The 22,009-nt window shown below is 45.2% G+C and overlaps 1 pseudogene; it reads right to left on the bottom strand.

The window, feature by feature from the left end:
* Window positions 1-8,463: 8,463 nt before the first annotated feature.
* LOC120700941 lies at window positions 8,464-14,718 on the bottom strand (annotated as a pseudogene).
* Window positions 14,719-22,009: the final 7,291 nt, after the last annotated feature.

Raw genomic sequence — 22,009 nt, 5'->3', positions numbered from 1 at the left:
AGGATTTTTAGTCTGCAGCACACCGTCAAAGTGTGGTTTTGTATCGAGCACATCGCCAAATTCAATTTAGTATCCAGCACACCGTGAATCAGTGATTTGGTCTGGTACACACCACACTGAATAAACTAAATATTTTTAGCTCAAAGGAGGATGAGAAGACCACTTTGCCCTTGAACCCACCTATCATCTTCTTCCCCACACACACTCTGCTTCATCCTCTCTTCCAATTTCTCCTACGCGCTCGAGGCCAACGTCTCCGCGGCCATTTGCTGCTGGGCTCGCGCGGTAGTGTCGTGCAAGCGGTCTTCGCTAACAGGACCTCCGTCCGCTACCTCGCTGCGGGGGCACGCCTCGGAGGCCGCGAGTGTCGGTGGCCGTGCCGCGCCAGTCCTCTGCGCGTCCGGGCGGCAGCGGCCGCTGCAGGGCGTCGTGCCGTGCCCGTCGCTCCTTCACGCCCCGGCGGCGACAAGCGCCGGTTGTGCCACGTCTGTCCCTGCAGTCCTGCACCGCTGCGGCGAGCTCCTCGTCTCCGCCCGCCGCGGCTCTCCGCTCTGTTCGTGGCTACTGTGGTCGCCGAGACCGGCGCCTCTGCTCCGCCCGCCAACGGCGGCAGGGTGCTCCTTCCCGCTTGCTCGCTGGCCGAGCAAGCCCCGGCCGCTTGCGATGACGCAGCGCCGCTGCGATTACAGCGGCGGGCCACCGAACTCGGCGCCTCTGCTCCACCAGTGGCCAGCGGCGGTAGGACGCTCTCGCCCGCCCGGCCACTCACGGTGGCGCCGGGCATCCGGCTCGCTCGCTTCTGGTCTTGCTCAGCTCTGCCCCGTTCTCCGGGTGAAGAGCAAACGCACGCAGAGAGAGCAGGGAAAGAAAGGAAGAAGGGCATAAATGCCATTTCACAAATCTCTCCCACTCAACCAAATTGGAAATAAATTTTTTAATCAGCTCAATGTGTTGTAGATCAAATACTAATTTCATAGTGTGTGATAGACAAATTCAACTTTGAGAGTGTGTGAAAGACAAAATCACATTTTCAGGGTGTCCTACAAACTAAAAACCCTTGCAATAATAGGACTTCTCCTGTGATGATTCGATTCATGCTGAAAAAGGAGGACAGGTGAAGCCGGACTCTAGATGATTCTTCAATCTCCACTGGTATCGACCCATACAGTGAGGTCACCTTTAATAAACAATTATTTCGTCCTTGCGCCGGGTATTGTCGCGCCTTGGCTGGCACATACTTGTTCCTTTAAATGGCGGTTATGACCTAGCTTCCTGGTGGTCTTCCTCACGGAAAAAGCTACAGAAAGACGATCGCAAGTGCTTCGACTCACTGGTACTCCTCACCTCGTGGACGATCTGGCTTGAGCGCAATAGAAGAATGTTCGATCACCAGTCTAGGTCTGTGTTTGAGGTCACCTCGGGTCTTGAGGATGAGGCTGTCACTTGGGGCTTAGCTGGTCACAGCTCGATTACTTCTTTTGTTGTCGCCCTCGGTAGATCATTTGGTCGCTTTTTAGTTCATATGTAATTTTTTACAGATGTTTTCGAGCTTTGGGCCCCTGTTCCAAAGTTAGTGTTTGTTCTGGTGACTTATTCTTCTTCTTCTTAATGAAAAATGTGCTCAGGCACGGTCGCGAAAAAATTTCGTCCTTGCGCCGCCGAGTGGGAAGGAAGCTTGTTACCGAAACACATTTCCATTCCCGGTCCCAGCTGTTGGCTACTCTGAATTCCCACTTGTATTCATTCATATTCCTAGGCTCGGTTCCCACTTCTCAAATCCCACTCACCCACTCCCCAGTCCTCACATCGATGGCGAATCGGGATAGGGAGAATGTTCGATCAAAAATATATCCGTGCATGTGCTAAGTAGTAAATACGGAGATAGATGCAACGGCTTTGTGATTCTCCCCCGAATAAAATCAAGATAGAGCCCACCTCTTGGATGATGTGGCACCATTTAATTTTTTTTGGGATTGCTTTTCTGGAACTGTTGGGTAAGTTATTTTTTTATTCCAATAATTTTTTGGTAATAAGGTCTCAAAACTAATATGTTTGGACTCTATTTTTTGGGCACTCTTGATGCTCTAAGAAGAGTGCTATTTTTTGCGTAAAGAGGATTGTCTTTTGGTTCTGTTCAAAGTTAAATTCGATAAATTTATAAAAGAGTATCAATATTATGACACCAAAAAATATGTACTACTATCTTCATTCCAATTTATATTTCATCTGACTTTTTTTTACCCCAAGTCTGACCATTCGTCTTATTCAAAAAAATTGTGCAAACAAAGTCAAATTTAAGTCATTCTTGAAGAATTTATATTTATAAAGCAAGCCACAACAAAAGAAGTTTTATTTTGCTTAAATTTTTAATACGACGAGTGGTCAAACTTGGGGTCAAAAAAGTCAAACGAACTATAGTTTGACATGGAGGGAGTAGAAAATATTCAATTGTGAATCTAATAATACTTATTTGATAACCTATATACTAGTCTTTTTCTAGTATATGCTTGGTGTCTAATTAATATGGTTGGAATTTGGAAAGCCCTAAAAAAATTAATATGGTTGGAATAGAACAGAGTTATGATGACAATTTTTTTGGCATAAAGGGCTGTGTTTTCATGATGTATATATATTCCTAGATTAATTATAAAAATACTTTAACGTGTAAATTTCAGTTAAAAATAACAAATTTCCTTATAATAAAAAAGTTAATCTTATCTACACCGTGCTTTTGAGGGTGGGTGCATATATGCATAGTACTCTACTCGGTCATTGCCTACACAAACCCATGTCCATTTAATCACCGGTATCAAAATGGTTACCCAAAATGTTACGACGAGGGGACAAAGTTTTCTAGGATTTAACATGGTTCATGAAACAAACATATTTAACAGGGTCGGGTCACGCTGTAATCTTATTACAGGATAAAAACTCTGAACTAAACAGCACCATAATTGGTTTATAAATAAAGAAAATCAATCCATTATGGTTTACAAGTTATTTACAATCTCATGGGCAAAAATGCATGTGTTCTAAAAATAATATCTGAATCATTCCTACACCTTACTGATTATCTCTCTATAGTTTAAAGTGGGTCAATAGCCCCTCTTATAAATCAGTACCTTCCTCCTATAGTTTGCCATTCCCTCAAAGTGATGTGAATATTCCTACTCTTGCTGCTGCTAGTGAGTCAGTGATTCATGACAAGAGTGCAAAAAAGATTTCCGACATCAATCCTCAATTCAATGAGTCATCAGATATAGCCATCATGGGAAATTCTTCTGTGATTATTAATTATTTGGGTGAATCCTGTTATGCTAATAAATCTCCTATACAGTTTGGCTCTTTTTCTAATTTCATGGGGCACCACAGCAAGAAAGACGAAAATATAATAGATATAAAGATGAAGAAGCCAGTTGAGCTTATGCCAAAGCCGAGGACGGCTTTGTTTCAAGGGGGAGAGGATGATGAGCCCATGGCTCCTCAAATCATTGCAGCTTGTGTCGATAAAAAGAAGTGCAATAATTCAAAAAATTCAGACGGTAATGATGTGAAAAATCTTTCAGTTATAAAGCTCGGTGCATTTTGTTTTGATGTGAACCAAAATATTATGAAGAAAGGCTTTCTATCTAGTACTACAAGTATTGCACGCAAGGTAATATTTGGTGGAGCTAATAATTTGCGCAAGAAGAAAGAGATACAATCCGGAGGGATTATTCACATTGTTGGAAGTGTTCACGTGGAGATCAATCAAACGTGAATTGATTAGCATCCTTGCTGGATTATTTTATTCTTTTCTTCATGCATGGCGTTTGTTGGCTGCTCTACTCAATTCATACGTGTGGCTTGGTTTCAATTAGGAAGGCTAAGTTTTAATTAGGAAGGCTAATCAATTCACCATACTTAGCCTTCCTAATTAAAACTTAGCCTTCCTAATTGAAACCAAGCCACACGTATGAATTGAGTAGAGCAGCCAACAAACGCCATGCATGAAGAAAACAATAAAATAATCCAGCAAGGATGCTAATCAATTCACGTTTGATTGATCTCCACGTGAACACTTCCAACAATGTGAATAATCCCTCCGGATTGTATCTCTTTCTTCTTGCGCAAATTATTAGCTCCACCAAATATTACCTTGCGTGCAATACTTGCAGTACTAGATAGAAAGCCTTTCTTCATAATATTTTGGTTCACATCAAAACAAAATGCACCAAGCTTTATAACTGAAAGATTTTTCACATCATTACCGTCTGAAATTTTTGAATTATTGCACTTCTTTTTATCGACACAAGCTGCAATGATTTGAGGAGCCATGGGCTCATCACAAAGCTCAGGGAAAATGGGAGCAGTGAGGAGAAGGTATTGTAAATTTGAGCCGCTAAAAATGTATAGGTCCTTGAATTGATTTGAAAGTACTCTAGAAGTTCAAGTCTGTGCAATGAAAATCATATGTTGTAGGTGGTGTAAAAATATGAGACTTAACCTGCTGTAGATAAATGCATACATTTTTTTTCTCAAATATGCATACAAAGAATACTGTGACATATGTTGCATATGTGGAACTAAATTTGTATGCACTTCACATTGGGGTCAAAGTATCACTGAACTGAGCCATGAAAATTAATGAAGCAATCCCACAGGGTGTGTTGTATGAGATAAACTTCTAAGTCTATCAACGTAAATAAATATGGCTCTCACATGGCAACTTTGAATTTTAGATTAAAGTAAAAATTGAGGAATGACTTTACAGGCAGATTATGGCATTACCAAAATTTAGATCAGATCAAGAACTGTCAAGAGATAGAAGTTATAGGTTCTAGATCTTCTTGGAGTGGCAAGCCCGGCCAACAGTTGGTGTAGACATTAAGACCCTGTTTGGGAGCACTCCACACCCAAAAAAAACCTACTCCACTCCACTATTCAGCTCCACTCCATCAATTTTTTCTCATTATGTTTGGGAGATCTCCACTCCATAAATCTCATAAGCCTAGTTCTCTCCACCCCGTTGTCCCAGTGTGCAACTAGCAGCCCAGTTAGACCCATCTAAACTCCTCTCACTTCCACACGGACCCCGCTTGTTAGGTTGTCTTCTACCTTCATCTCTTCCCATGCTCCACCTCTTCCCGTCTCTTCCAATGCTCCACACGCCGGCAAGCCCCAGAGGCGGGCGGCTGTGAGCCTGGGAGCCGTAGACCCCACGCGGCGGGGTGCCGCGAGCCCCGGCAGCTGGCGGCAGGACCACAACACGGCGGTGGAAGCACGGCACGACGACGAGCTCGGGCAGCGGGGGGCCGCGAGCCCCGACGGCGGGCGGCGGGAGCAAGGAACGGCGGCAAGCTCGGGCGGCGGCGAAGGCAGTGAGCTCGAGCGGCGGCGAGGACGGCGATCTCCGGCGACGAGCTCGGGAGGCGGGGGGCCGTCAGCCCCGGCCGCGACTGGCGGGAGCTTGCGAGAGCACTGTTGACTTTTCTTTTTTTTTTGTGTGTGTGAAAGGGTATGGGAGGTGTGTAATCAGTGGCAGGTGGGTAATTATCTCCAACTCCACCAGCTCCACTATTTGGTGGAGCACCTCTTGAGGGGCTCCTAAAAAAACGTGGAGTGGAGCCTGTTTTTCCTAGAGTGGAGTGGAGTTGGCTGACTTGTTAGGCTATTTTTTTTGTGAAGTGGAGCTATTTTTGGTGGAGCAGAGCTCTCCCAAGGGGTGTTTGAGAGCACTCTACTCCAACAAATTTGGCTCGACTCCATAAAAGAATACCCAAACATCTCAACCAGCTCTATTCCACTCCACCTGGAGCTCCTCAATAGGTGTTCCACCAATTCTTGGAGCTAGTGGAGTTGGGAGAAATTAACCACCATGCCACTGGTTAGTAGAAAATAACAGTTCGACATTTTGTTTTTGCCTCTCGGTCTCCTACATCCTGTCCCGCCGCCAGCCAAGAGTATCGGCACTGCCACCATATGGAGGTTTGGCTGTTGCCGGGTGTCCCGGCGCCACCCCTGCCGTTCCGCCGCCGCCGCCCCGGAGCTCCGCCGCTGTCCCCTGGAGTCACGCAGCCATGGAGGTCCGGCTGTCGCCACGCCATGGATGTCCGGCCACCGCCCCTCGAGTCCCGCTGCCCCGGAGTCCCGCCACCACCCTGGAGTCCCGCCCCCACCCCCCCCCCCAGATGTCCCTCCGCCGCCACCCCCTGGATGTCTCGTCGGTGCCGCTTCTTGGAGGTCCCGCCCATCGAGGCGCGCATCCGCTCGCCATGGGGGCTCATTGCCGCCTTAGCCCGTCGGGGCGCGCCGCCACCAACGCCCGCCGAGACGCACCTCCACCCCCCGACACCTCTGTCCGCGGATATTGGACTCAGGGGAAGAGGGACAAATGAGAGTGGTTTGAGGTAGAAGATTACCTAACATGTGGAGCCCGCGTGGAAGTGAGAGGAGTTTAGATGAGCCTAGCTGGCTGCTGCTTGCATATTGGGCTAGTGGGGTGGATAAAACTGGGCTTATGAGATTTAAGGAGTGGAGCTCTCCCAAACATGATGAGAAAAAAAAATGATGGAGTGGAGCTGAATAGTGGAGTGGAGTTTGTGGAGTGGAGCAAGTTTTTTAGAAGTGGAGTACTCCCAAACAAGTCCTAAGTAACTCTAATATTTTAAATGAGCAGCTTGTAGAAAAGATTTCCATTCCTTCCTACAATATAGTTTGCATAACAGCTATACTATGCATGACAAGGAAACTTAGCACTCACTTATCAGGGACCTAATGATCCATCATAGCCACGTAGTACTACATAGTAAACTGGTATTGTAGAAAGTATACATGATCTTTCTCTCTCGGTGACACAGGAGTACATTGGGATCAGTTAGGCGAAAAAAATTAAATTGGTTCAACCAAAAAGTATGAAGGATCATTGAACCTAAAGCTCACAGGGTACAATTGTTGTAACTGGATCTCCAAAATTGTAACCGCTGCGACACACCAATAATGAATTTCTTTTTACATGTCAAATTACGCTCCCAAACAAAACAAAGCTATTTTGTCCAAGCATCATATAATGATTACTAATTACTTCTTTCATATTGGTTTAGAACTCTAAAAAACTCATCAATCCTATAATACCTCACTATGAGAAAGCAAAGTAGTGGCCCAGTTAATTTGTTGATGCCCTGGGGTGAAAAAATAAATAAACATGACATGGTTTGATCAGATCCAAAACTAAAGCATCATAGGTCCATAACTAAAATTCCAATTCAGAGTGCATGGAAACATATTTTCTTTGTCATCAATCACTGCCTAGTACTATACGTTGAAACCATGTTGACTAGCTAGAAAATCAGAAAAACAAAGTGCATATCGAATAGAAACTAACCATGTGTTGCTTATTATACCATTTTTGTTTTGCATTCTTCAAGAAAAAAGTGACTGGGGAGCTTGGTGTGAGCCTTAAGAGACTAGGTGATCGGGAGGCAACACTCTTGTATAAGTGCTTCAACAATGTGGAATCTCCCCGCAGCGGCTGCCGGCAGCTAGGGTTTGGGTGGAAACGGGATATAGGAAGGATCCCTCTACTGGTATAAAAACAAAAAAGGACTGTCAACTTGTATTAATCATGCTTCAAGGAGCTACATATGTAGGCCACAAGCCCACGGATATAAAGAAAATCCAGAAGGACTTCATTTGGTCCGTTACAAGACTAACAAAGAGGGATGGCTGTATTTGCTAGAAAATAGGTCCGTGAAGAGGACCATTTTAGAAATATCATAGCAAGAGTGCATGGCTCCCAATAGTCCCATACTACTAGTTTGAGTTGGTACAAACCAGCTTAAATAGAAGAACTCTCCCCTATGGTTGAACATATAACAAACAAAGAATAGAGTTGGTACACACAATGCATGCACTCATGCATATGAGTGTATGTTTTTGAGTGATGAACCTTGTGACTTCTGACTTGGGATGCAGCGAGCAACCAAGTTGGTGTAACCTTTTGGCATCTGCGTATTAATTGGACTTCCTTATCCTCTATAAGGAGATTTGGAGATGTCCAGGAATATAGTCTAAAAAAACCAACGAACTCTTCCTCTCTCTTTTTCCATTTGGTGGACTGTGCTATGATATTAATATAAGTAGCGGAATCCTACCGGCTCTTCTCCTTGGTGTGCACCGAGAAGGAGGGTGAGGGGTATCTTCGTGTTGTTGCCATCCTGAAGCCTACATGAGGGATGACAATAAGGTTCCTGAGCAGCGCAACTGTGTGGCCACTCGAGGCCGATTGACTATGTTCTGCAGTGCCACATCTACCATTTGCACTGTGTCGTGTCTACACGTGGACAGAACCCTGATATGTAAGTGTGGTGGTTTTATACATAGATTTACTTCAGGTCTTTTTAGTCTATCTGCTATTACATCTGAAATGCATAGCAGTAGCATTGGTTTATGTATTTTGCCTCAAATTAAAATCTGGTAGTTTTAAATGCATATTTCAAGAGTATCTGCATTAATAGCTGAGCAAAATAGCTTGATTATTTATTGCTAAGACAAGCACTCCACATATTGATAAAATTCATCTATGTGCTCCTAACGATCAGCTGGCCTGATTCATGATGATGGGCTTGACATTCCTAAGGCAGAAAGACTTGACTCTCTCCAGGCCATCCTCCAGCAGTGGAGGATCCACCGCGATGCTTATTCGGAGCCAATTCTTCATTTCCAGGCCGCTCCCTGCATGTACCATGAAGTGTTTCCAGTTAGCATCATGCAAATGATGCAGCACAGAGTTTGAGGGAAATTGCTTTCTGAATTCACACAGTTCAACTTCTGGTTCGTTCATCAATAACTGAATGACTTGGTACTCCTTTCGTATTTCCTATCTAAGTTGAGTTGATCAATACCTGAATGACGTGATGCTCCTTTCTTATTTGCTAGCTAAGATGACTTCTACTCCTATTCCAAATCATAGTTCAAGCTGATTTAGCTTTATATATGGTTTACTAGTAGAAATATGTTAACATCAATGGTACCAATAGATGCCTTATATATCAAAACATAATATTTTATGGTGGATTGGATTCAACAAAACTAACCGGATATTATAGTTGTTAATGTTTTCCTGTAAACTTAGTAAACATTAGGAAATCATGAGTTCATGACTTGGGACGAATCTAAGTGAACTATTGTATTGAACAGAGATTCATTGACATTATATTTGCCACATATGAAATCATACGTGCAGAATAAATCTGCAGCTATTGTATAGAACTTCATTACAATATAACAGTATATTATCCATCTTTAGATATGTCAAACTATTTAATTTGTTTCTGAAACAGTTGTTCAAAATTATTTTTCATATCAATCATATTCTCACAAAGAAGACATTCCATCACATCCTTTAGAATTTGTAAATATATATTCTAGAATTCATGACAAATAGGTAGATTTCTTTCAAATTTGAAACAACCTAGTATTACTAGCTAGCAAAGCAAGGGCAATATAGGTGTTAAATCCTAGATTCTTTTACCTGGGCTTATCACCACAGACTCCTCTTTAGACAACTTGCAGCAGAAGTCAATATCGTCGTCTATGCCACAAAACAGGACATGTCCAACTTTACCTATAACCATATCAAACTACAAATGCTCATACCAAACTCCGGGGAAAAAATGTCAATGGTTTAATGTACACTAACCATAACGAACATAGATCCCTCTGGTTTGTGAGGACAAGTGACGCCATTGATGCCCTTCAGTTTGTGGTAGCATATCTCCGCTGTTTCTCTCATCACGTTCATGGCATTTGCGAAGAATGTTTCATCCGTGTTTGCAATGATTTGGGGTATAGCTCCCTGGTCATAATTTTTTTGGGGGCCTTAATCACAACTATACTAACTGATGTGTTCTGCTCCATATGAGTGGTCTTTACAAGATTTCTTGGCGCTAACCTGAACAATTGCTGCAGGATCCACTGAGATACCACGGTAGACTATGATCGAAGCAAAAATCTATATATTGGAGAAACAAGCTCTTTAGAAATAAGGAAATACATGGAATAAGTAAAATGCAACAAGAAAGATCATACATGACTAAAATTGACTAGGCCATGGGATACCTTCTTTCTCCTGAGGACTCCCTTTGGGTCAGTCATTGCAATCCACCCTAGCTTCCAACCAGGCACCATCCACCGTTTGGATATGCCTCCCAGTGTCACCACAGGAGCAATCTCTCCAAACACGCCCATCGGCACAAATGGCTTGCTTCCAAAAACAAAATATTCATAAACTTCATCACTGATTACCATTATCCCGAGCTCTCGTGCAGTCTCTGCAATCTAGAGAGAACTTAAGATCGAAACTGAAAATGAAATGGACAATATTAATTACTGATCAATAATCGTCCAAAGCAAGTAACAACTAATATGAATAGGCCATCTTAATACCAAACTACAATGTTCCAAAAAAAAAACCAAACTACAACAAAGCCTTCCAGTCCCAAGAAGTTGGGTAGGCTGCGGTTGAAGCCCAGCAGGAACTAGCTAGTAATCAAGGTTCAGGCACCTGAATAGCTGTTTTCCATGCACTCCTATTCAAGGATAACTCTTTGGATATATTCCAACATTTCAAGTCTCCTTTTATTGCCTCCTCTTATGTCAATTTCGGCCTCCCCATGCCCCTCTTCACATTACTGTCGTGCCTTAGGATTCCACTGTGCATTGGTGCCTTTGGTCTCTATAGTGATGTAATAGTGATACTCACATATTTCTTCTGATAAACATGTCTTTCTTTTGTTTTATCAAACATGTCTTTAAAATATCATTTAAGCATTATCTCAAAAGAACCATTTTCATCAACTAATAGATATATCTTTTAGAACCTTTTACTAAAATAGCAAAATGTAAACCTTATTGGAATGGATTGCATTGCAATAAGTTGGACCACTGTATCAGTTTAAAAGCAAATTATCAACAACTAGTAGGGAGGGTTGTCCGCCTGGCTGGTCATGGGAAACAAGTTTATAGTGTTGCCTCCGTCATGAGTTTGACTCCAGCGGGCGGCAACGTTTTAAGCCTTGCAAAGCTGGGGGCCCTCTCCACCTCTTTAAATTTAAATTATCAACAACTAGTTGAAGATCACAAGGTTAACCACTAGAGCACACAAATGCAGCAAGTATGAGCACGGCGTGAAAGAGCATTTTGACTGATTTTGCCTTAAATCCGGTGGTTAGTCACACCTTACGGGCAGGTAGAAGGGTTTACTAGTTTGTACCTCAAATTCCAAGGTTTTGACTGGTTTGGCTAAAACTCCAGTGGTGAGTTATGTCATCTGAGGTGTGAAGGATGGTTTTGCAATTTGGTCCTCGAAGCTGAGTGATGGCAGGTTTGGTGGTTTGGACCTCAAAATCACTGATGGCGGGTTTTCTGGTTTGGGACACCAAATTGGGGCTGTGTCTGTGCGAGTGGGTGGCATCGAGTCGGCACCGAGGCAAAGCTATGTCGCGAAAGCGTCGGATCCGTTCAATGCATCGAGTTAAATTTGAATAGATTTACTTTTATGGGTATTTGGTTATATGCTTCATGTAAGGATGTTTAAGATATTTGAAAAATGCCTGTACGTACTGTGAATGTCTGTTAGGGCAATTTTCTCCTGGAAGAGGGATTTCTCATTTGTGGTGTGGAGGCTTTTTTAGGGGTTTGGGAGTGGGAGAAAGGAGATGCTCTTTGTTCGTGACCTTTTTTTGCCATTCAAGTTTCGAATCATGCTACGAATTTCTGGACCTTGAATATTTATTTTTGTCTATTTTCGGAGCTATTTTTTGGTGACTGTTTATCCTTCGATTGGCAGCAATTAGAGGTGTTTTCTTGGCGTAAACCGACGCTAGAACATGTCTAACATCTAGGTTGACTGTCTTGTAAAATTTAGCACGAGCACTTTTAATTTTGGATTTTCTTAATAGCTTAAATAGCATGGCTGTAGGAAGCTGTTAACTCTCAAACCATTTGTGCGAGGTGAAGACGAAAACGCAAGAGAGTTAATTAGTAGGTGTGGTCTATTTCAACTTGTATAGTGGACCTTAGCCGTTTTTCTAGGACAGGTCATTATATTAAGAAATATTTTGGGAAGAGTAAAATGCACCAGAGGTCCATCAACTTGTAGGAGGGTATCATATAGGTCCATCAACTTCAAAATTGCATTTCTAGGTCCATAAACTTGTAATTTGTGTCACTTAGGTCCATGAACTTAGAAAGTTTATTTTTAGGTCCATAAACTTGTAATTTGTGTCACCTAAGTCCATACCCCTACACCTAGCCTTCATGTACTGATATCGCACCAATATGAACGGTTCCCACATATTACTGGAGTTTCGTCAGAATGGTGAAATTTGAGCCACAATTTCAAATCAAGTGCATAGGGAGGGGAGAGGGGGATGAAATGTTTATTTCGGAGGTTATTGACATATACTGGGATTCAAAAGGGGCTTCCGGACTGCCATTGGTGAGTTCTGAAGCTTAGATCCAGATATAACTCCGTAATATGGGTGGAGAGTAGGGATGATTGCCTTGGAAAGATGGAGAAGATCATAGAAGGACTTAACAACATGTGTACTATGATAGGAGATATTATATCCTCCGTGGCGTAGGTGGCCGGATATGGTGGTGCAAAGTGTTGTGGCGAAAAATCTTGTGATGACGTTAGACTTGGATCAACCTAGAGTGGTTTTCGGTGAGGGGTTGAAAGATATGCATGGACATCTATATCGGGGTGACCTTTAAGGGTCTATAGCCACACGATTGCTCATGGATGAAGTTCATGAACCTAAAAATGCACTTTCGGAGTGTATGGACCTAAGTGGCACAAATTACAAGTTTATGGACCTAAAAATACACTTTCATAATTTATGGATCTAAGTGACACGAATTACAAGTTGATGGACCTATAAATGCATTTTTGGAGTTCGTGGACCTAAATGACACACCCTTACAAGTTGATGGACCTCTGGTGCACTTTACTCTTTTGGGAATGATTAACCATAGGGTGAAGAAGCTGTAACTCAAAAAAATCTTTCTTACCCGTCACAAAAATCATAAATATTTTTTAGGAGATCTTTGGTGCAAAGATTCACCATGTTGTGAGCCTAAAGTTCAAATTAAATATCGTAAAATTTTGAGATTGCCTGATTTTATATTGAAGAATTGACTTTCTCTTTCGGGTTATTTTCTAGGCAACCTATTTCTCGGGTTTGCATCCATGCTCAATCTACTCTGTGTTCGTGCGAAATAGAGAGCTCAACCTTGTTTCATCCAAGTTTAATCGAGTTTGTCTTCCTAGCTAGAAAATAGGGAGCTCAACCTGATTCAACCAGTTCCCATCTCGGTTCAACAGATCCCCAGTCCGAGTGAACCAGGGTTCTTTATGTTAGCTTTCTCTTGTATCTTTTGAGTCCTTCCGACTATCTTAAGTTTACTCCGCAGAGCATGATTCCTAGGTCCATTAGTTTCTCTATAGCTACATGATCTTGATCTCTTGCTAGTAGGGAGTTCCATCAGTGGTGCCTTTTACCAAGTGTTCAAAGGCCTCAACTCACGAAATCATAGTAGATAATATAGAGCTGCATATTACCTGGGTTTTACAATTCACAAACCGTTATTCTACATGATTGTTCTTAAATATACAGAGAGTTTTCAAACAAAACAGTCACGGACAATGAACTAGCACTAAGAGCTTTTATCTTCAACATAATGAAATACGGTTTTGTCTGCAATAAGACTAACCCTTGTTACTTTTTATGAATTGATATTTATTAGGCATTCAAGTATTTGTTATCTGCTATGGCGATGGCACTCATCATGTATCTGTTTCTAGTTTTTGTAAACTAGAGGTGAGCACTTTTCAACTTCAAAAATCTCTTTATTATTTTTTGACAGGTGTTATTGCTTTTTCATGTTGAGATATATTATTATTTAAAAAATAAAAAAAATCTTTAAAGAGTCCCTAGAGCAGTTGATCTCTTCTAACTTTTGAAAATATCCAATATATATATCTACGATTAGTCGATTATATATGCCCTGTTCCTGTAGATTCATTTTGCCTAGAGAACATTAGTATTTGAAATGACCACTACATCTGTCCACGGCGACAGTGGAGCTCTTCCGTAAACAACCAAGGACGTACGTCTACGGACTACGGAGGAGAGGCGGCGCCGGCAAGAGTTGGTTGTGCGTACCTGCACGCCTCGGTGACGCCGGTGGCGGAGGGGTACCCGTTGTGCTTGCCGGAGGCCACGGCGGCGGTGACGGCCTCCTCAGCAGCGGGCGCCGTGCGGAAGCACGCGAACGGCGTCGGGTCGCCGCTGGCGAGCGGAACGACCGGCCTCGGGTCGCTCGCATCGACGCAGCCGTAGATCCGGCTAACCAGCGCGCGCATCCTTATCTCCCCGTCGGCCGCCGCTAGCTCCGGCCTCGCGGCCCCGAAGCGCCACGCCACCTCGCCGTCGCAATTGTCCATCGGCGCGGCGCCGCACCTGACCGATCGACCTGCCGGCCGGTGGCCGCGCGGGAGGCCTGCTCGGGAGCTTGCTCGCTGCTCGATCGCCGAGCAAAGAGACGATGCAAATACAATGCAAGCTCCACGGTATGGTACAAGCGGGGCGTGAGAGTGAGACAAGGGTCATGTGAAGGCAACGACGACGACTTGGCGAGACTGGTGTTTGTATATTCGATTTATTAGCTACGAAAAAGCTTGGGCATGTGATCGAGGCTCTTAAGGACATTTGGGCCACACCACAAAAATATTTCCCCGCTGGGCAACTTGTCGCTGTTTTGCTTTTCAGTTTCAGCAGCCGCATCCGTCCAACTCTTCACGAGTCGAATCTCAGCGATATTTTCTACAGTTCCTGGCATTGCCACGGTCGTGAGAATGCGTTGGGATTCAAGATTTTCGAGCTACACCATGTGATGGAGTTTTTTTTTTACGAAATATACTACTGCTGCAGATATTCACAAACACGTACACGCACTTACCTCTAAGAAAATTAAATAGGCACAACCCTATCCTATGAGTATATTTTAGAGACTGGGCCGGCAGATACTTAATATTACAAAGTTAATATAGACGTCTCGTAGCCGACGAGTACGTCATCTAGCATTAAAAGAATAGTACCGGTTAAAAATCCTAAAATAGATTTAGAAAAAATATGAGCACCTGTGCCAAATTGAGGTCATAAATCTAGATGGGTAGGTTCCACCATAAAAAGTCTTACTAGCTGATGAGCTACCCTCTCCAAGAGTGTCCAAAAAATTAGTTTTCACTACTACACAAATCTTTACAGAGGCGGGCAAAATGTATTAATGGAGGCGGTTTTTGCAACCACCTCGGAGATATGGTCACAGTTAATAGTGAACTTAACCGAGTCGGTTGTGCTGCCCACCTCGGTTAATCAAAAAAATTAAAAAAAGGAAAAAACCCAGCGAGCCCATCATGGACCTGCCGAGCCCATCCGCCACCGCCGCCGCGACCTCCCGCTGCTGCCGCCGCCGCGTCCCGCCTCCGCGCCGCCGGATCCGGACTCCCTGGCCGCCCGCCGCTGCGCAGCCGCCGGATCCGGCCTACCGGGCTGCACCACCAGATCCGGGAGCCCCCGCCGCACCGCCGCCGGATCCGGGCTCCCCGGTCGTGCCACCGCCGCGCAACCGCCGGATCCGGCCTACCGGGCTGCACCACCACCAGATCCGGGTGCCCACGCCGCACCGCCGACGGATCCGGGCTCCCCGGTCGTGCCACCGCCACGCAGCCGCCGGATCCGGGCTGTCCATTGAGGTTCGGGGCAGGGTTCGGGGGCGCGGGCGCCACACCACTGGTGGCGGTGGCGGCGGTGTCTCCGGGATGGGGGCGCTTGTACTCGAGCTAGGCTCCGGCAACGGCAGGCTCGCGATGGCCCTCCTCACCTCCGCCGGCAGCGCAGCCTCCGTCGTGCCGCTCCCCAGGGGCGACGCCGTGGCGATGCAGGAGGTGGGAACGGCATGGGCGGAGGCTCAGCTCCCTGTGCCCCCCCCCCCCCCCCCCCGCACGAGAGAGAGGGAGAGAGAGGGCGGCGCTGAGGAAGACAGAAGTCAAGAATGGATGTGAAACCCTAAAGACTAGTATATATATGTGTGTTCGTAATTGGGTCGTTTGGGCTATCGAGCTGGGTCTGATTAACCAAGGCGGTTGAGTTACGACGTCCGCCTCGGTTAATATATTTTGCGAGGTGGTTGTCGTAACCACCTCGGTTAATTGAAAGTGACAGCCTCGGTTAATACTAGACATTAACCGAGGCGGTTTTTTTCTCTGACCGTCTCCGAGTGCATTTCTATAGGTTACGGTTAATGTTTTTTTTGGGTTTTTTGTCTACAGGACACCCTCAAAACGTGATTTTGTGCGGTGCACACTCCACTCCTTGAATTAGTTTGTAAGACACCTTCAGTGAAAAATTTTGTTTGTGGCACATGGACTTCATTAAACAACTCATTTTCAATCAAAGTGGTGAGAGAACATGACTTGAAAAGACTAAAATACCCCTGGCTGTATTTCATCCTTATCCCTTCGATTCCTTATCCATTCATGGTGGAGGAACAGACCTGGGAGGGGGCTGGGACGGCCGCCGCTACCTGTAGGCCTGCTTGGCCTTCATGCCGAGCCCCCCGCCCCCACCCCCCACCCAGCTCGCACGCCGGCGCTTGGCTGGGACGGCCGCCGCCGCCTGCAGGTCTACTTGTCTTAACGCCGAGACCCCCACCCTGCTGCTTCGATTTCGGCACTGCGACGGCGCCGCTGTAACACCTCGGGTGTTTAGCACTATTTTAAATACGCAATTAATATTTAATGACCAAGTTAATTAAATCGGGCTTTTCATATACGTATATGTATATGTGAATATGTTCTAGTGTACGCGTGCAGTGACATATAAATCGTTGTAATTTTCAAATCAATCCATTTCTGCAGGTGAAATTGAGTAGGCACCTTCCCCTTGTCTTAATAAACAAAGGACTAGTTGGAGTCAAGGGGAGAAAACAAAAGTTTGCACATGGAATGATAAGTCATTCGAATCACGGTTTTTGGAAATTCAAAATAATTTTTAAACCATAACTCGAATGAAATTTTGCCCAACACAAAAGTTGTAGATCTTTGAATTTCCTACAACTTTGATGTTCACCGTTTTTCGAGTTTCAATACAAAAATTTGAATCAATTTGAGTCAAACTTCGGTTCACCCTTCCCCCTTCTCTTTCTTCCTTCTCTCTCCCTCCTCTGTTCTTCTCTGGCGCCATGGCAGGGTGGGCACCAGCGAAGCCCCGCTGCCCGAGCCACCGTCTGCTACCGCACGCCTGGCCACCACGTGCCACCGGAGAACGACGAGGACGCGATGACAAACAGACGCTGCCAAGCGCCCGCACGCACGCCGTTGACCCAGAGCCAGAGCGGAGGAGCGTGTCCTGCCGCCGCTCATCAATGCCACTTCCCTCCTCGCTGCACTCCCACTTGTGGCCTTCCATGATACCAGCGCCTAGTCCCGTCACCCCTGCAACGCCGCGCTCTCCTCGCTGCACCCCTGCCTAGCTCGACGAGACGACGTGCTGACGCTGCATGCCATGGCGCACGCGCCTGCCCGAGCCGCTACCCACGGCCGGCCTTCAAATGCTGTGCGCCACCGACACCCCGCACCTCTCCTTGCAGCGCCTTCCCTCCCCCTTTTGCTGCGCAACAAAGCCCCCTCTCCTCTGTTCTCCACTCTCTCCCTCCCCCAGAACGAAGCCCGAGCACCCACGGCCCCCAGGAAGCCTCGCTGCCCGCCATGACCGCCGCCTCCACCTAGCCCGCCGTGGAGCCCCCTCCTCCCGCCATCCTCCACCCTCGGGAGCCCTCTGAATCGGTTCCGCACCTCCCACTGGTCCTCTCCGGCCGGTCCTCGCCACTCCTCCCTCGCCGGAGCGCCACCGGCACCGCGTGCCCCCTCCGTCGGAGCTGCTGCTCCATAGCACCGCCACCACCGGCCGTCCCAGCTCCAACCGAAGCTATCCTCGGGTTCCTCTCGACGCCGTGGAGCTTCTCCCCCACTTCTCCCACACCTCCGGTGAGCCCCCACGCCGGATTCCGGCCGCCCGACCCTCCCCTGTTCCAGGTCCGCCCAGGGACCTGATTGCTTGGAAACAAAAACTTTCAGGGGCCCAACTACAAAGTTTCGTTTTTCTTTTCTTTTGTTTTCAAAAACAGTAAACTTGTAAAATTGATATAAATTCGTAGAAAATTTGGAAAATTGCAAACTCAATTGATATGAGTTCCTTGTTGCTATATCTACAACTTTTGTTATATCCACTTTTGCTTTTGACCAATATTTTATCTCTAGATTAAATATTATTTTAATCCACATTTGTATGTATCTCAAGTTCTACCCATGATCTTTAGCTTATTTTTAGATAGTGTACTGCAAACTAGATGAGTAGCTTACTGTAACAATTTGAGGACATTTTGACAAATCTAGCTATAGGTTTCATTAGATCTTGTTTTATGCCTATGTTAAATAGAGTTAAATCCACAGGGTGCTACACTAGTTTTATTGAGCTGAAATTTTTAAAAAAGCCTTACCTTAGTTTCTAGATGCTATAGAAAAATTTTGGGAAGTTTTAGTGATGTATAAATAGTCCTTTTGATTTATTCATGAATAAACTTTGTAAATCAAAAGCCCTAGTTTCCTTCATTAGAAAAATCTCATATTTTTACTGGAGCTTAGTTTTGAGTACATGAACATGACTGTAAAACTTTAGCTACTGAAACTAAGTAGTTTACTCTGTAAATTTTTAGTTAGATATATGCCTAGGAAAGGAATCTAAATTCCTATGCTTGCTGTATAGGTCAATAAATTATGAAAACTTTACCACAAGCTTATTTTAAGGAATCTAACCTACTGGTAAAATTTCATTACCAGAACCTGCATTCTCTACCCTAGAGAATTACTTTTGTACACTAGTAGTAATAGTTTCATGAGTTTTCTGATTTTTTTTTTGCTACATTAAATGATCTGGAAATTTTACTTCACACTAGTGACCCAGTAAAGCATCTCACATAAAAATATCAGCACCATTCTATGCTTTTAGCTTTAGTTATAGTTTTCCATTGTTTTCCATGTGTTAATATGATGAAAAATGCTTTTTCTGCATTTTGTTTTATAAAAGAAAAACAGCAAACCCAGTTCTTTTGTGAGTTAAGTATAAATAAAATACTACTCGATGAATGATTGCCCAGTAAAATATTTATGAAAGTGTTTCATCCTCCAATTCGGGTTTTGTTTGGATTACAACTTTATAGTGAAGTAAATAATAACTTGTTATCATCATAACAGCTCATGCATGTGCATTTCATATAGATTCGACAACTCTCGCTGACAGTTCGTACGACCCGGAAAGAAAGGGAAAAGGTTGCTTGGGGTGACCCATCGGTGCTCTGGGCGTGTGTCTTAGGTTTGCCTTGCAAGGTTAATAAAATCGATTCGAATCGTTCCGCCGCTTACGGACAATGAGACTGCTTAACACTTTTGCCACATAGAGTAAAATGTGAAACATGATGATGATTAATATTGTTGGATGATGAAAGAAAATTATATTCCACCATGTATGCCATTGGATAGATGCTTATTTTAGAATGGCTAATTGAACTAGAATTTTGAAGGCTAAAATCTGAAATTAAGGACTTACTCTTAGTTGCTTTTCTGCGAAACAAACCCCTCCAGCCAAAAGCCTTGCATATCTAGATAGTGGGCTAAGTATACCCATAGTCGGGTAAGCCTTGCTGAGTATTAGTATACTTAGCCTTGCTTGTAGCTCAACTTTGTTTTCAGGTGATACGTTTGAAGATCAGATAGCTAGCTTGACTTGGCCGTGTACTTTACCTCCTGGTTGGTCGGTGGAGTGAGATCCGACTCCGGCCAACGATGACAATGCCGAGTGATGTCATGTACGGGCTTCATCATGACATCTTGTATCGTCGTTTAGAACTCATTTTATTTCCGCTGCAGTTGAATACTGAACTACTTTAAATTTGATTTTCAAGTACCTTTCTGAGATTTCAAACTTGGTTTGTAATAACTAAGTTAAGACTCTGTAATATAATATATTTGTGAAATGTTGTACTCTCTGGACTCATCTTCGTGTGAGTTGCATGTAAGCTTTGGGTTTCGATCAACACATAAGTGGATTCTTCGGGATTTACCCGACAGCACTATCGGATTACTCCGTTTGAAGTGTGTGTTAGCCTGTATTGCCTTTATGGTGATGGTTAGCGCACTTGAGCCGGATTAATTTGGGTGGTTCTGCCACAGCCGCCTGCCCCGCGGCCGCTTGGGTCTGCTTCGTCGATGGGGGAGGGGGGAGACAGCCGACCACCAGCCACCGCGCTACGCGCCGTCGCGGCCTCCGCCCCGCAATGGCCTCCACGCGCCGCCAGGGCCCGGTCTCTAGGCCCGCCATGGCCGCCGCCGCGGCCCGAGCTCAAGGCCCGCCATGGCCTGCGAGCTCGAGCAAGGGGCGGAACTCGAGGAGGAGCCGGGACACGCGACCGCCGCGCCGGATCTCGAGCAGCTGGGGATGATGGGCCCGGCCGGAGGAGGAGCAGATCAAGTCGCCGAGATCCGCCCGCGCGCCTGGCGATGCGATCCCGCCGCCGTGCTCCTCCATCACGCGCGCCCGCCGCCTTGCCGTGTGCGCAACCGTCTCGCGCGCCCACTGCCTCGCCGCGCCCGCCGCCGTGCCCCGCGCGCGCCACCGCCCCGGTGGTGGCCGACTGGCCGGAGGTCAGGCAGCAGCAGCTTAGTGGGGAGGAAAAAGAGACGATGGCAGAGGCAAAGGAGAGGTAGAGGAAGATGGCAGGTGGGGCCAAGGGCAAATAAGACTTTTTACCTCTTCTCCTAGCCAAAAATAATTAGTTTATTTGCAGTGGTGTGTTGCAGACCAAAGAATTATTTTGCAATGTGCTGCAGACAAAATCAACTTTGATGATGTGTTGCGTACAAAACCTCACTTTCGCAATGTCCCACGGACAAATTTCCCATGTTTTTTTAGTAATGTTTGGCACCTTGCCAAATAGTATTGGGAGGAGAAAAGCACCCCTCCACCAACTGTTCCCAAAAAATCAGTCAAAAAAACAGAGATGGGGATAGGGATGTTGAAATCAATCAACCCCCACTATCTCAAGCAATCAGAGGAAATCGAAAGCTACACGAAGCTAACCCTGTCCATCAATTCATTTGCGCTAACGGCAAAAACAGAATGCAGCGATTGACCAACCGCGTTTAGCCGAAGACGGGACAACCTATGCTGCTGCCAGGTAGGCAGCTGGTGTGCTTGTACGTCGCTATTTGGCGCATAGGACTTTAGGAGAAGAATGCGCGCGATGAAGAATGCGAGGAGCACTGCAATGAGTGGGTAGTTCATCACATCAATGCAGTGGTATGGTGCCATCCCCATCTGGAGCTCCCTCTCGTCTCCTATCCTCCCACCGGAGGAGGACCCTCCCTGCAGCGGCACTTCCTGGTACTGGTAGGTGGTCAGCCACGCTCCAGAACTGCCGGTGGTGGTGGATATTCCTACATGGCTACGTGCGCTGATGGCCAAGCCATGTAGAGCGAAGAATGCAAAGGCAGCCGAGAGACATGTGGGAATAAAACTGATACGACGAGACATAGCAGGACAGAGAAGATATTACTACTACGCAGTTCACCAGATTAGAACGGAAGGGGCTGAATACGAAGGGTGTCCGATAATTTTTACTCGGGTCGGACGGCCGAGTCCAGAAGGGGGCGCTAATTTACGGTCGATTTTCCGACCGTTCGTTTTTTCCCTATTCTAGTATGGTTTTTGTTGTTTTTTGATTTCAAGAAATTTTTTCAAGAAAAAAAATTTTGAGAAAAAAAAAGACAGAAAATTTTGACGAGAAAAAATTTGAGAAAAAAATTTAAGATGGAAATCAAAGAAAAAAATTGGAGAGCAGAAAATTTTTT

Source organism: Panicum virgatum, chromosome 3K, assembly GCF_016808335.1.
Source record: "Panicum virgatum strain AP13 chromosome 3K, P.virgatum_v5, whole genome shotgun sequence".
Taxonomy (NCBI): domain Eukaryota; kingdom Viridiplantae; phylum Streptophyta; class Magnoliopsida; order Poales; family Poaceae; genus Panicum; species Panicum virgatum.
The sequence above is the reverse complement of the archived record's forward strand: the minus strand, read 5'-3'. Positions and strand labels throughout refer to the sequence as shown.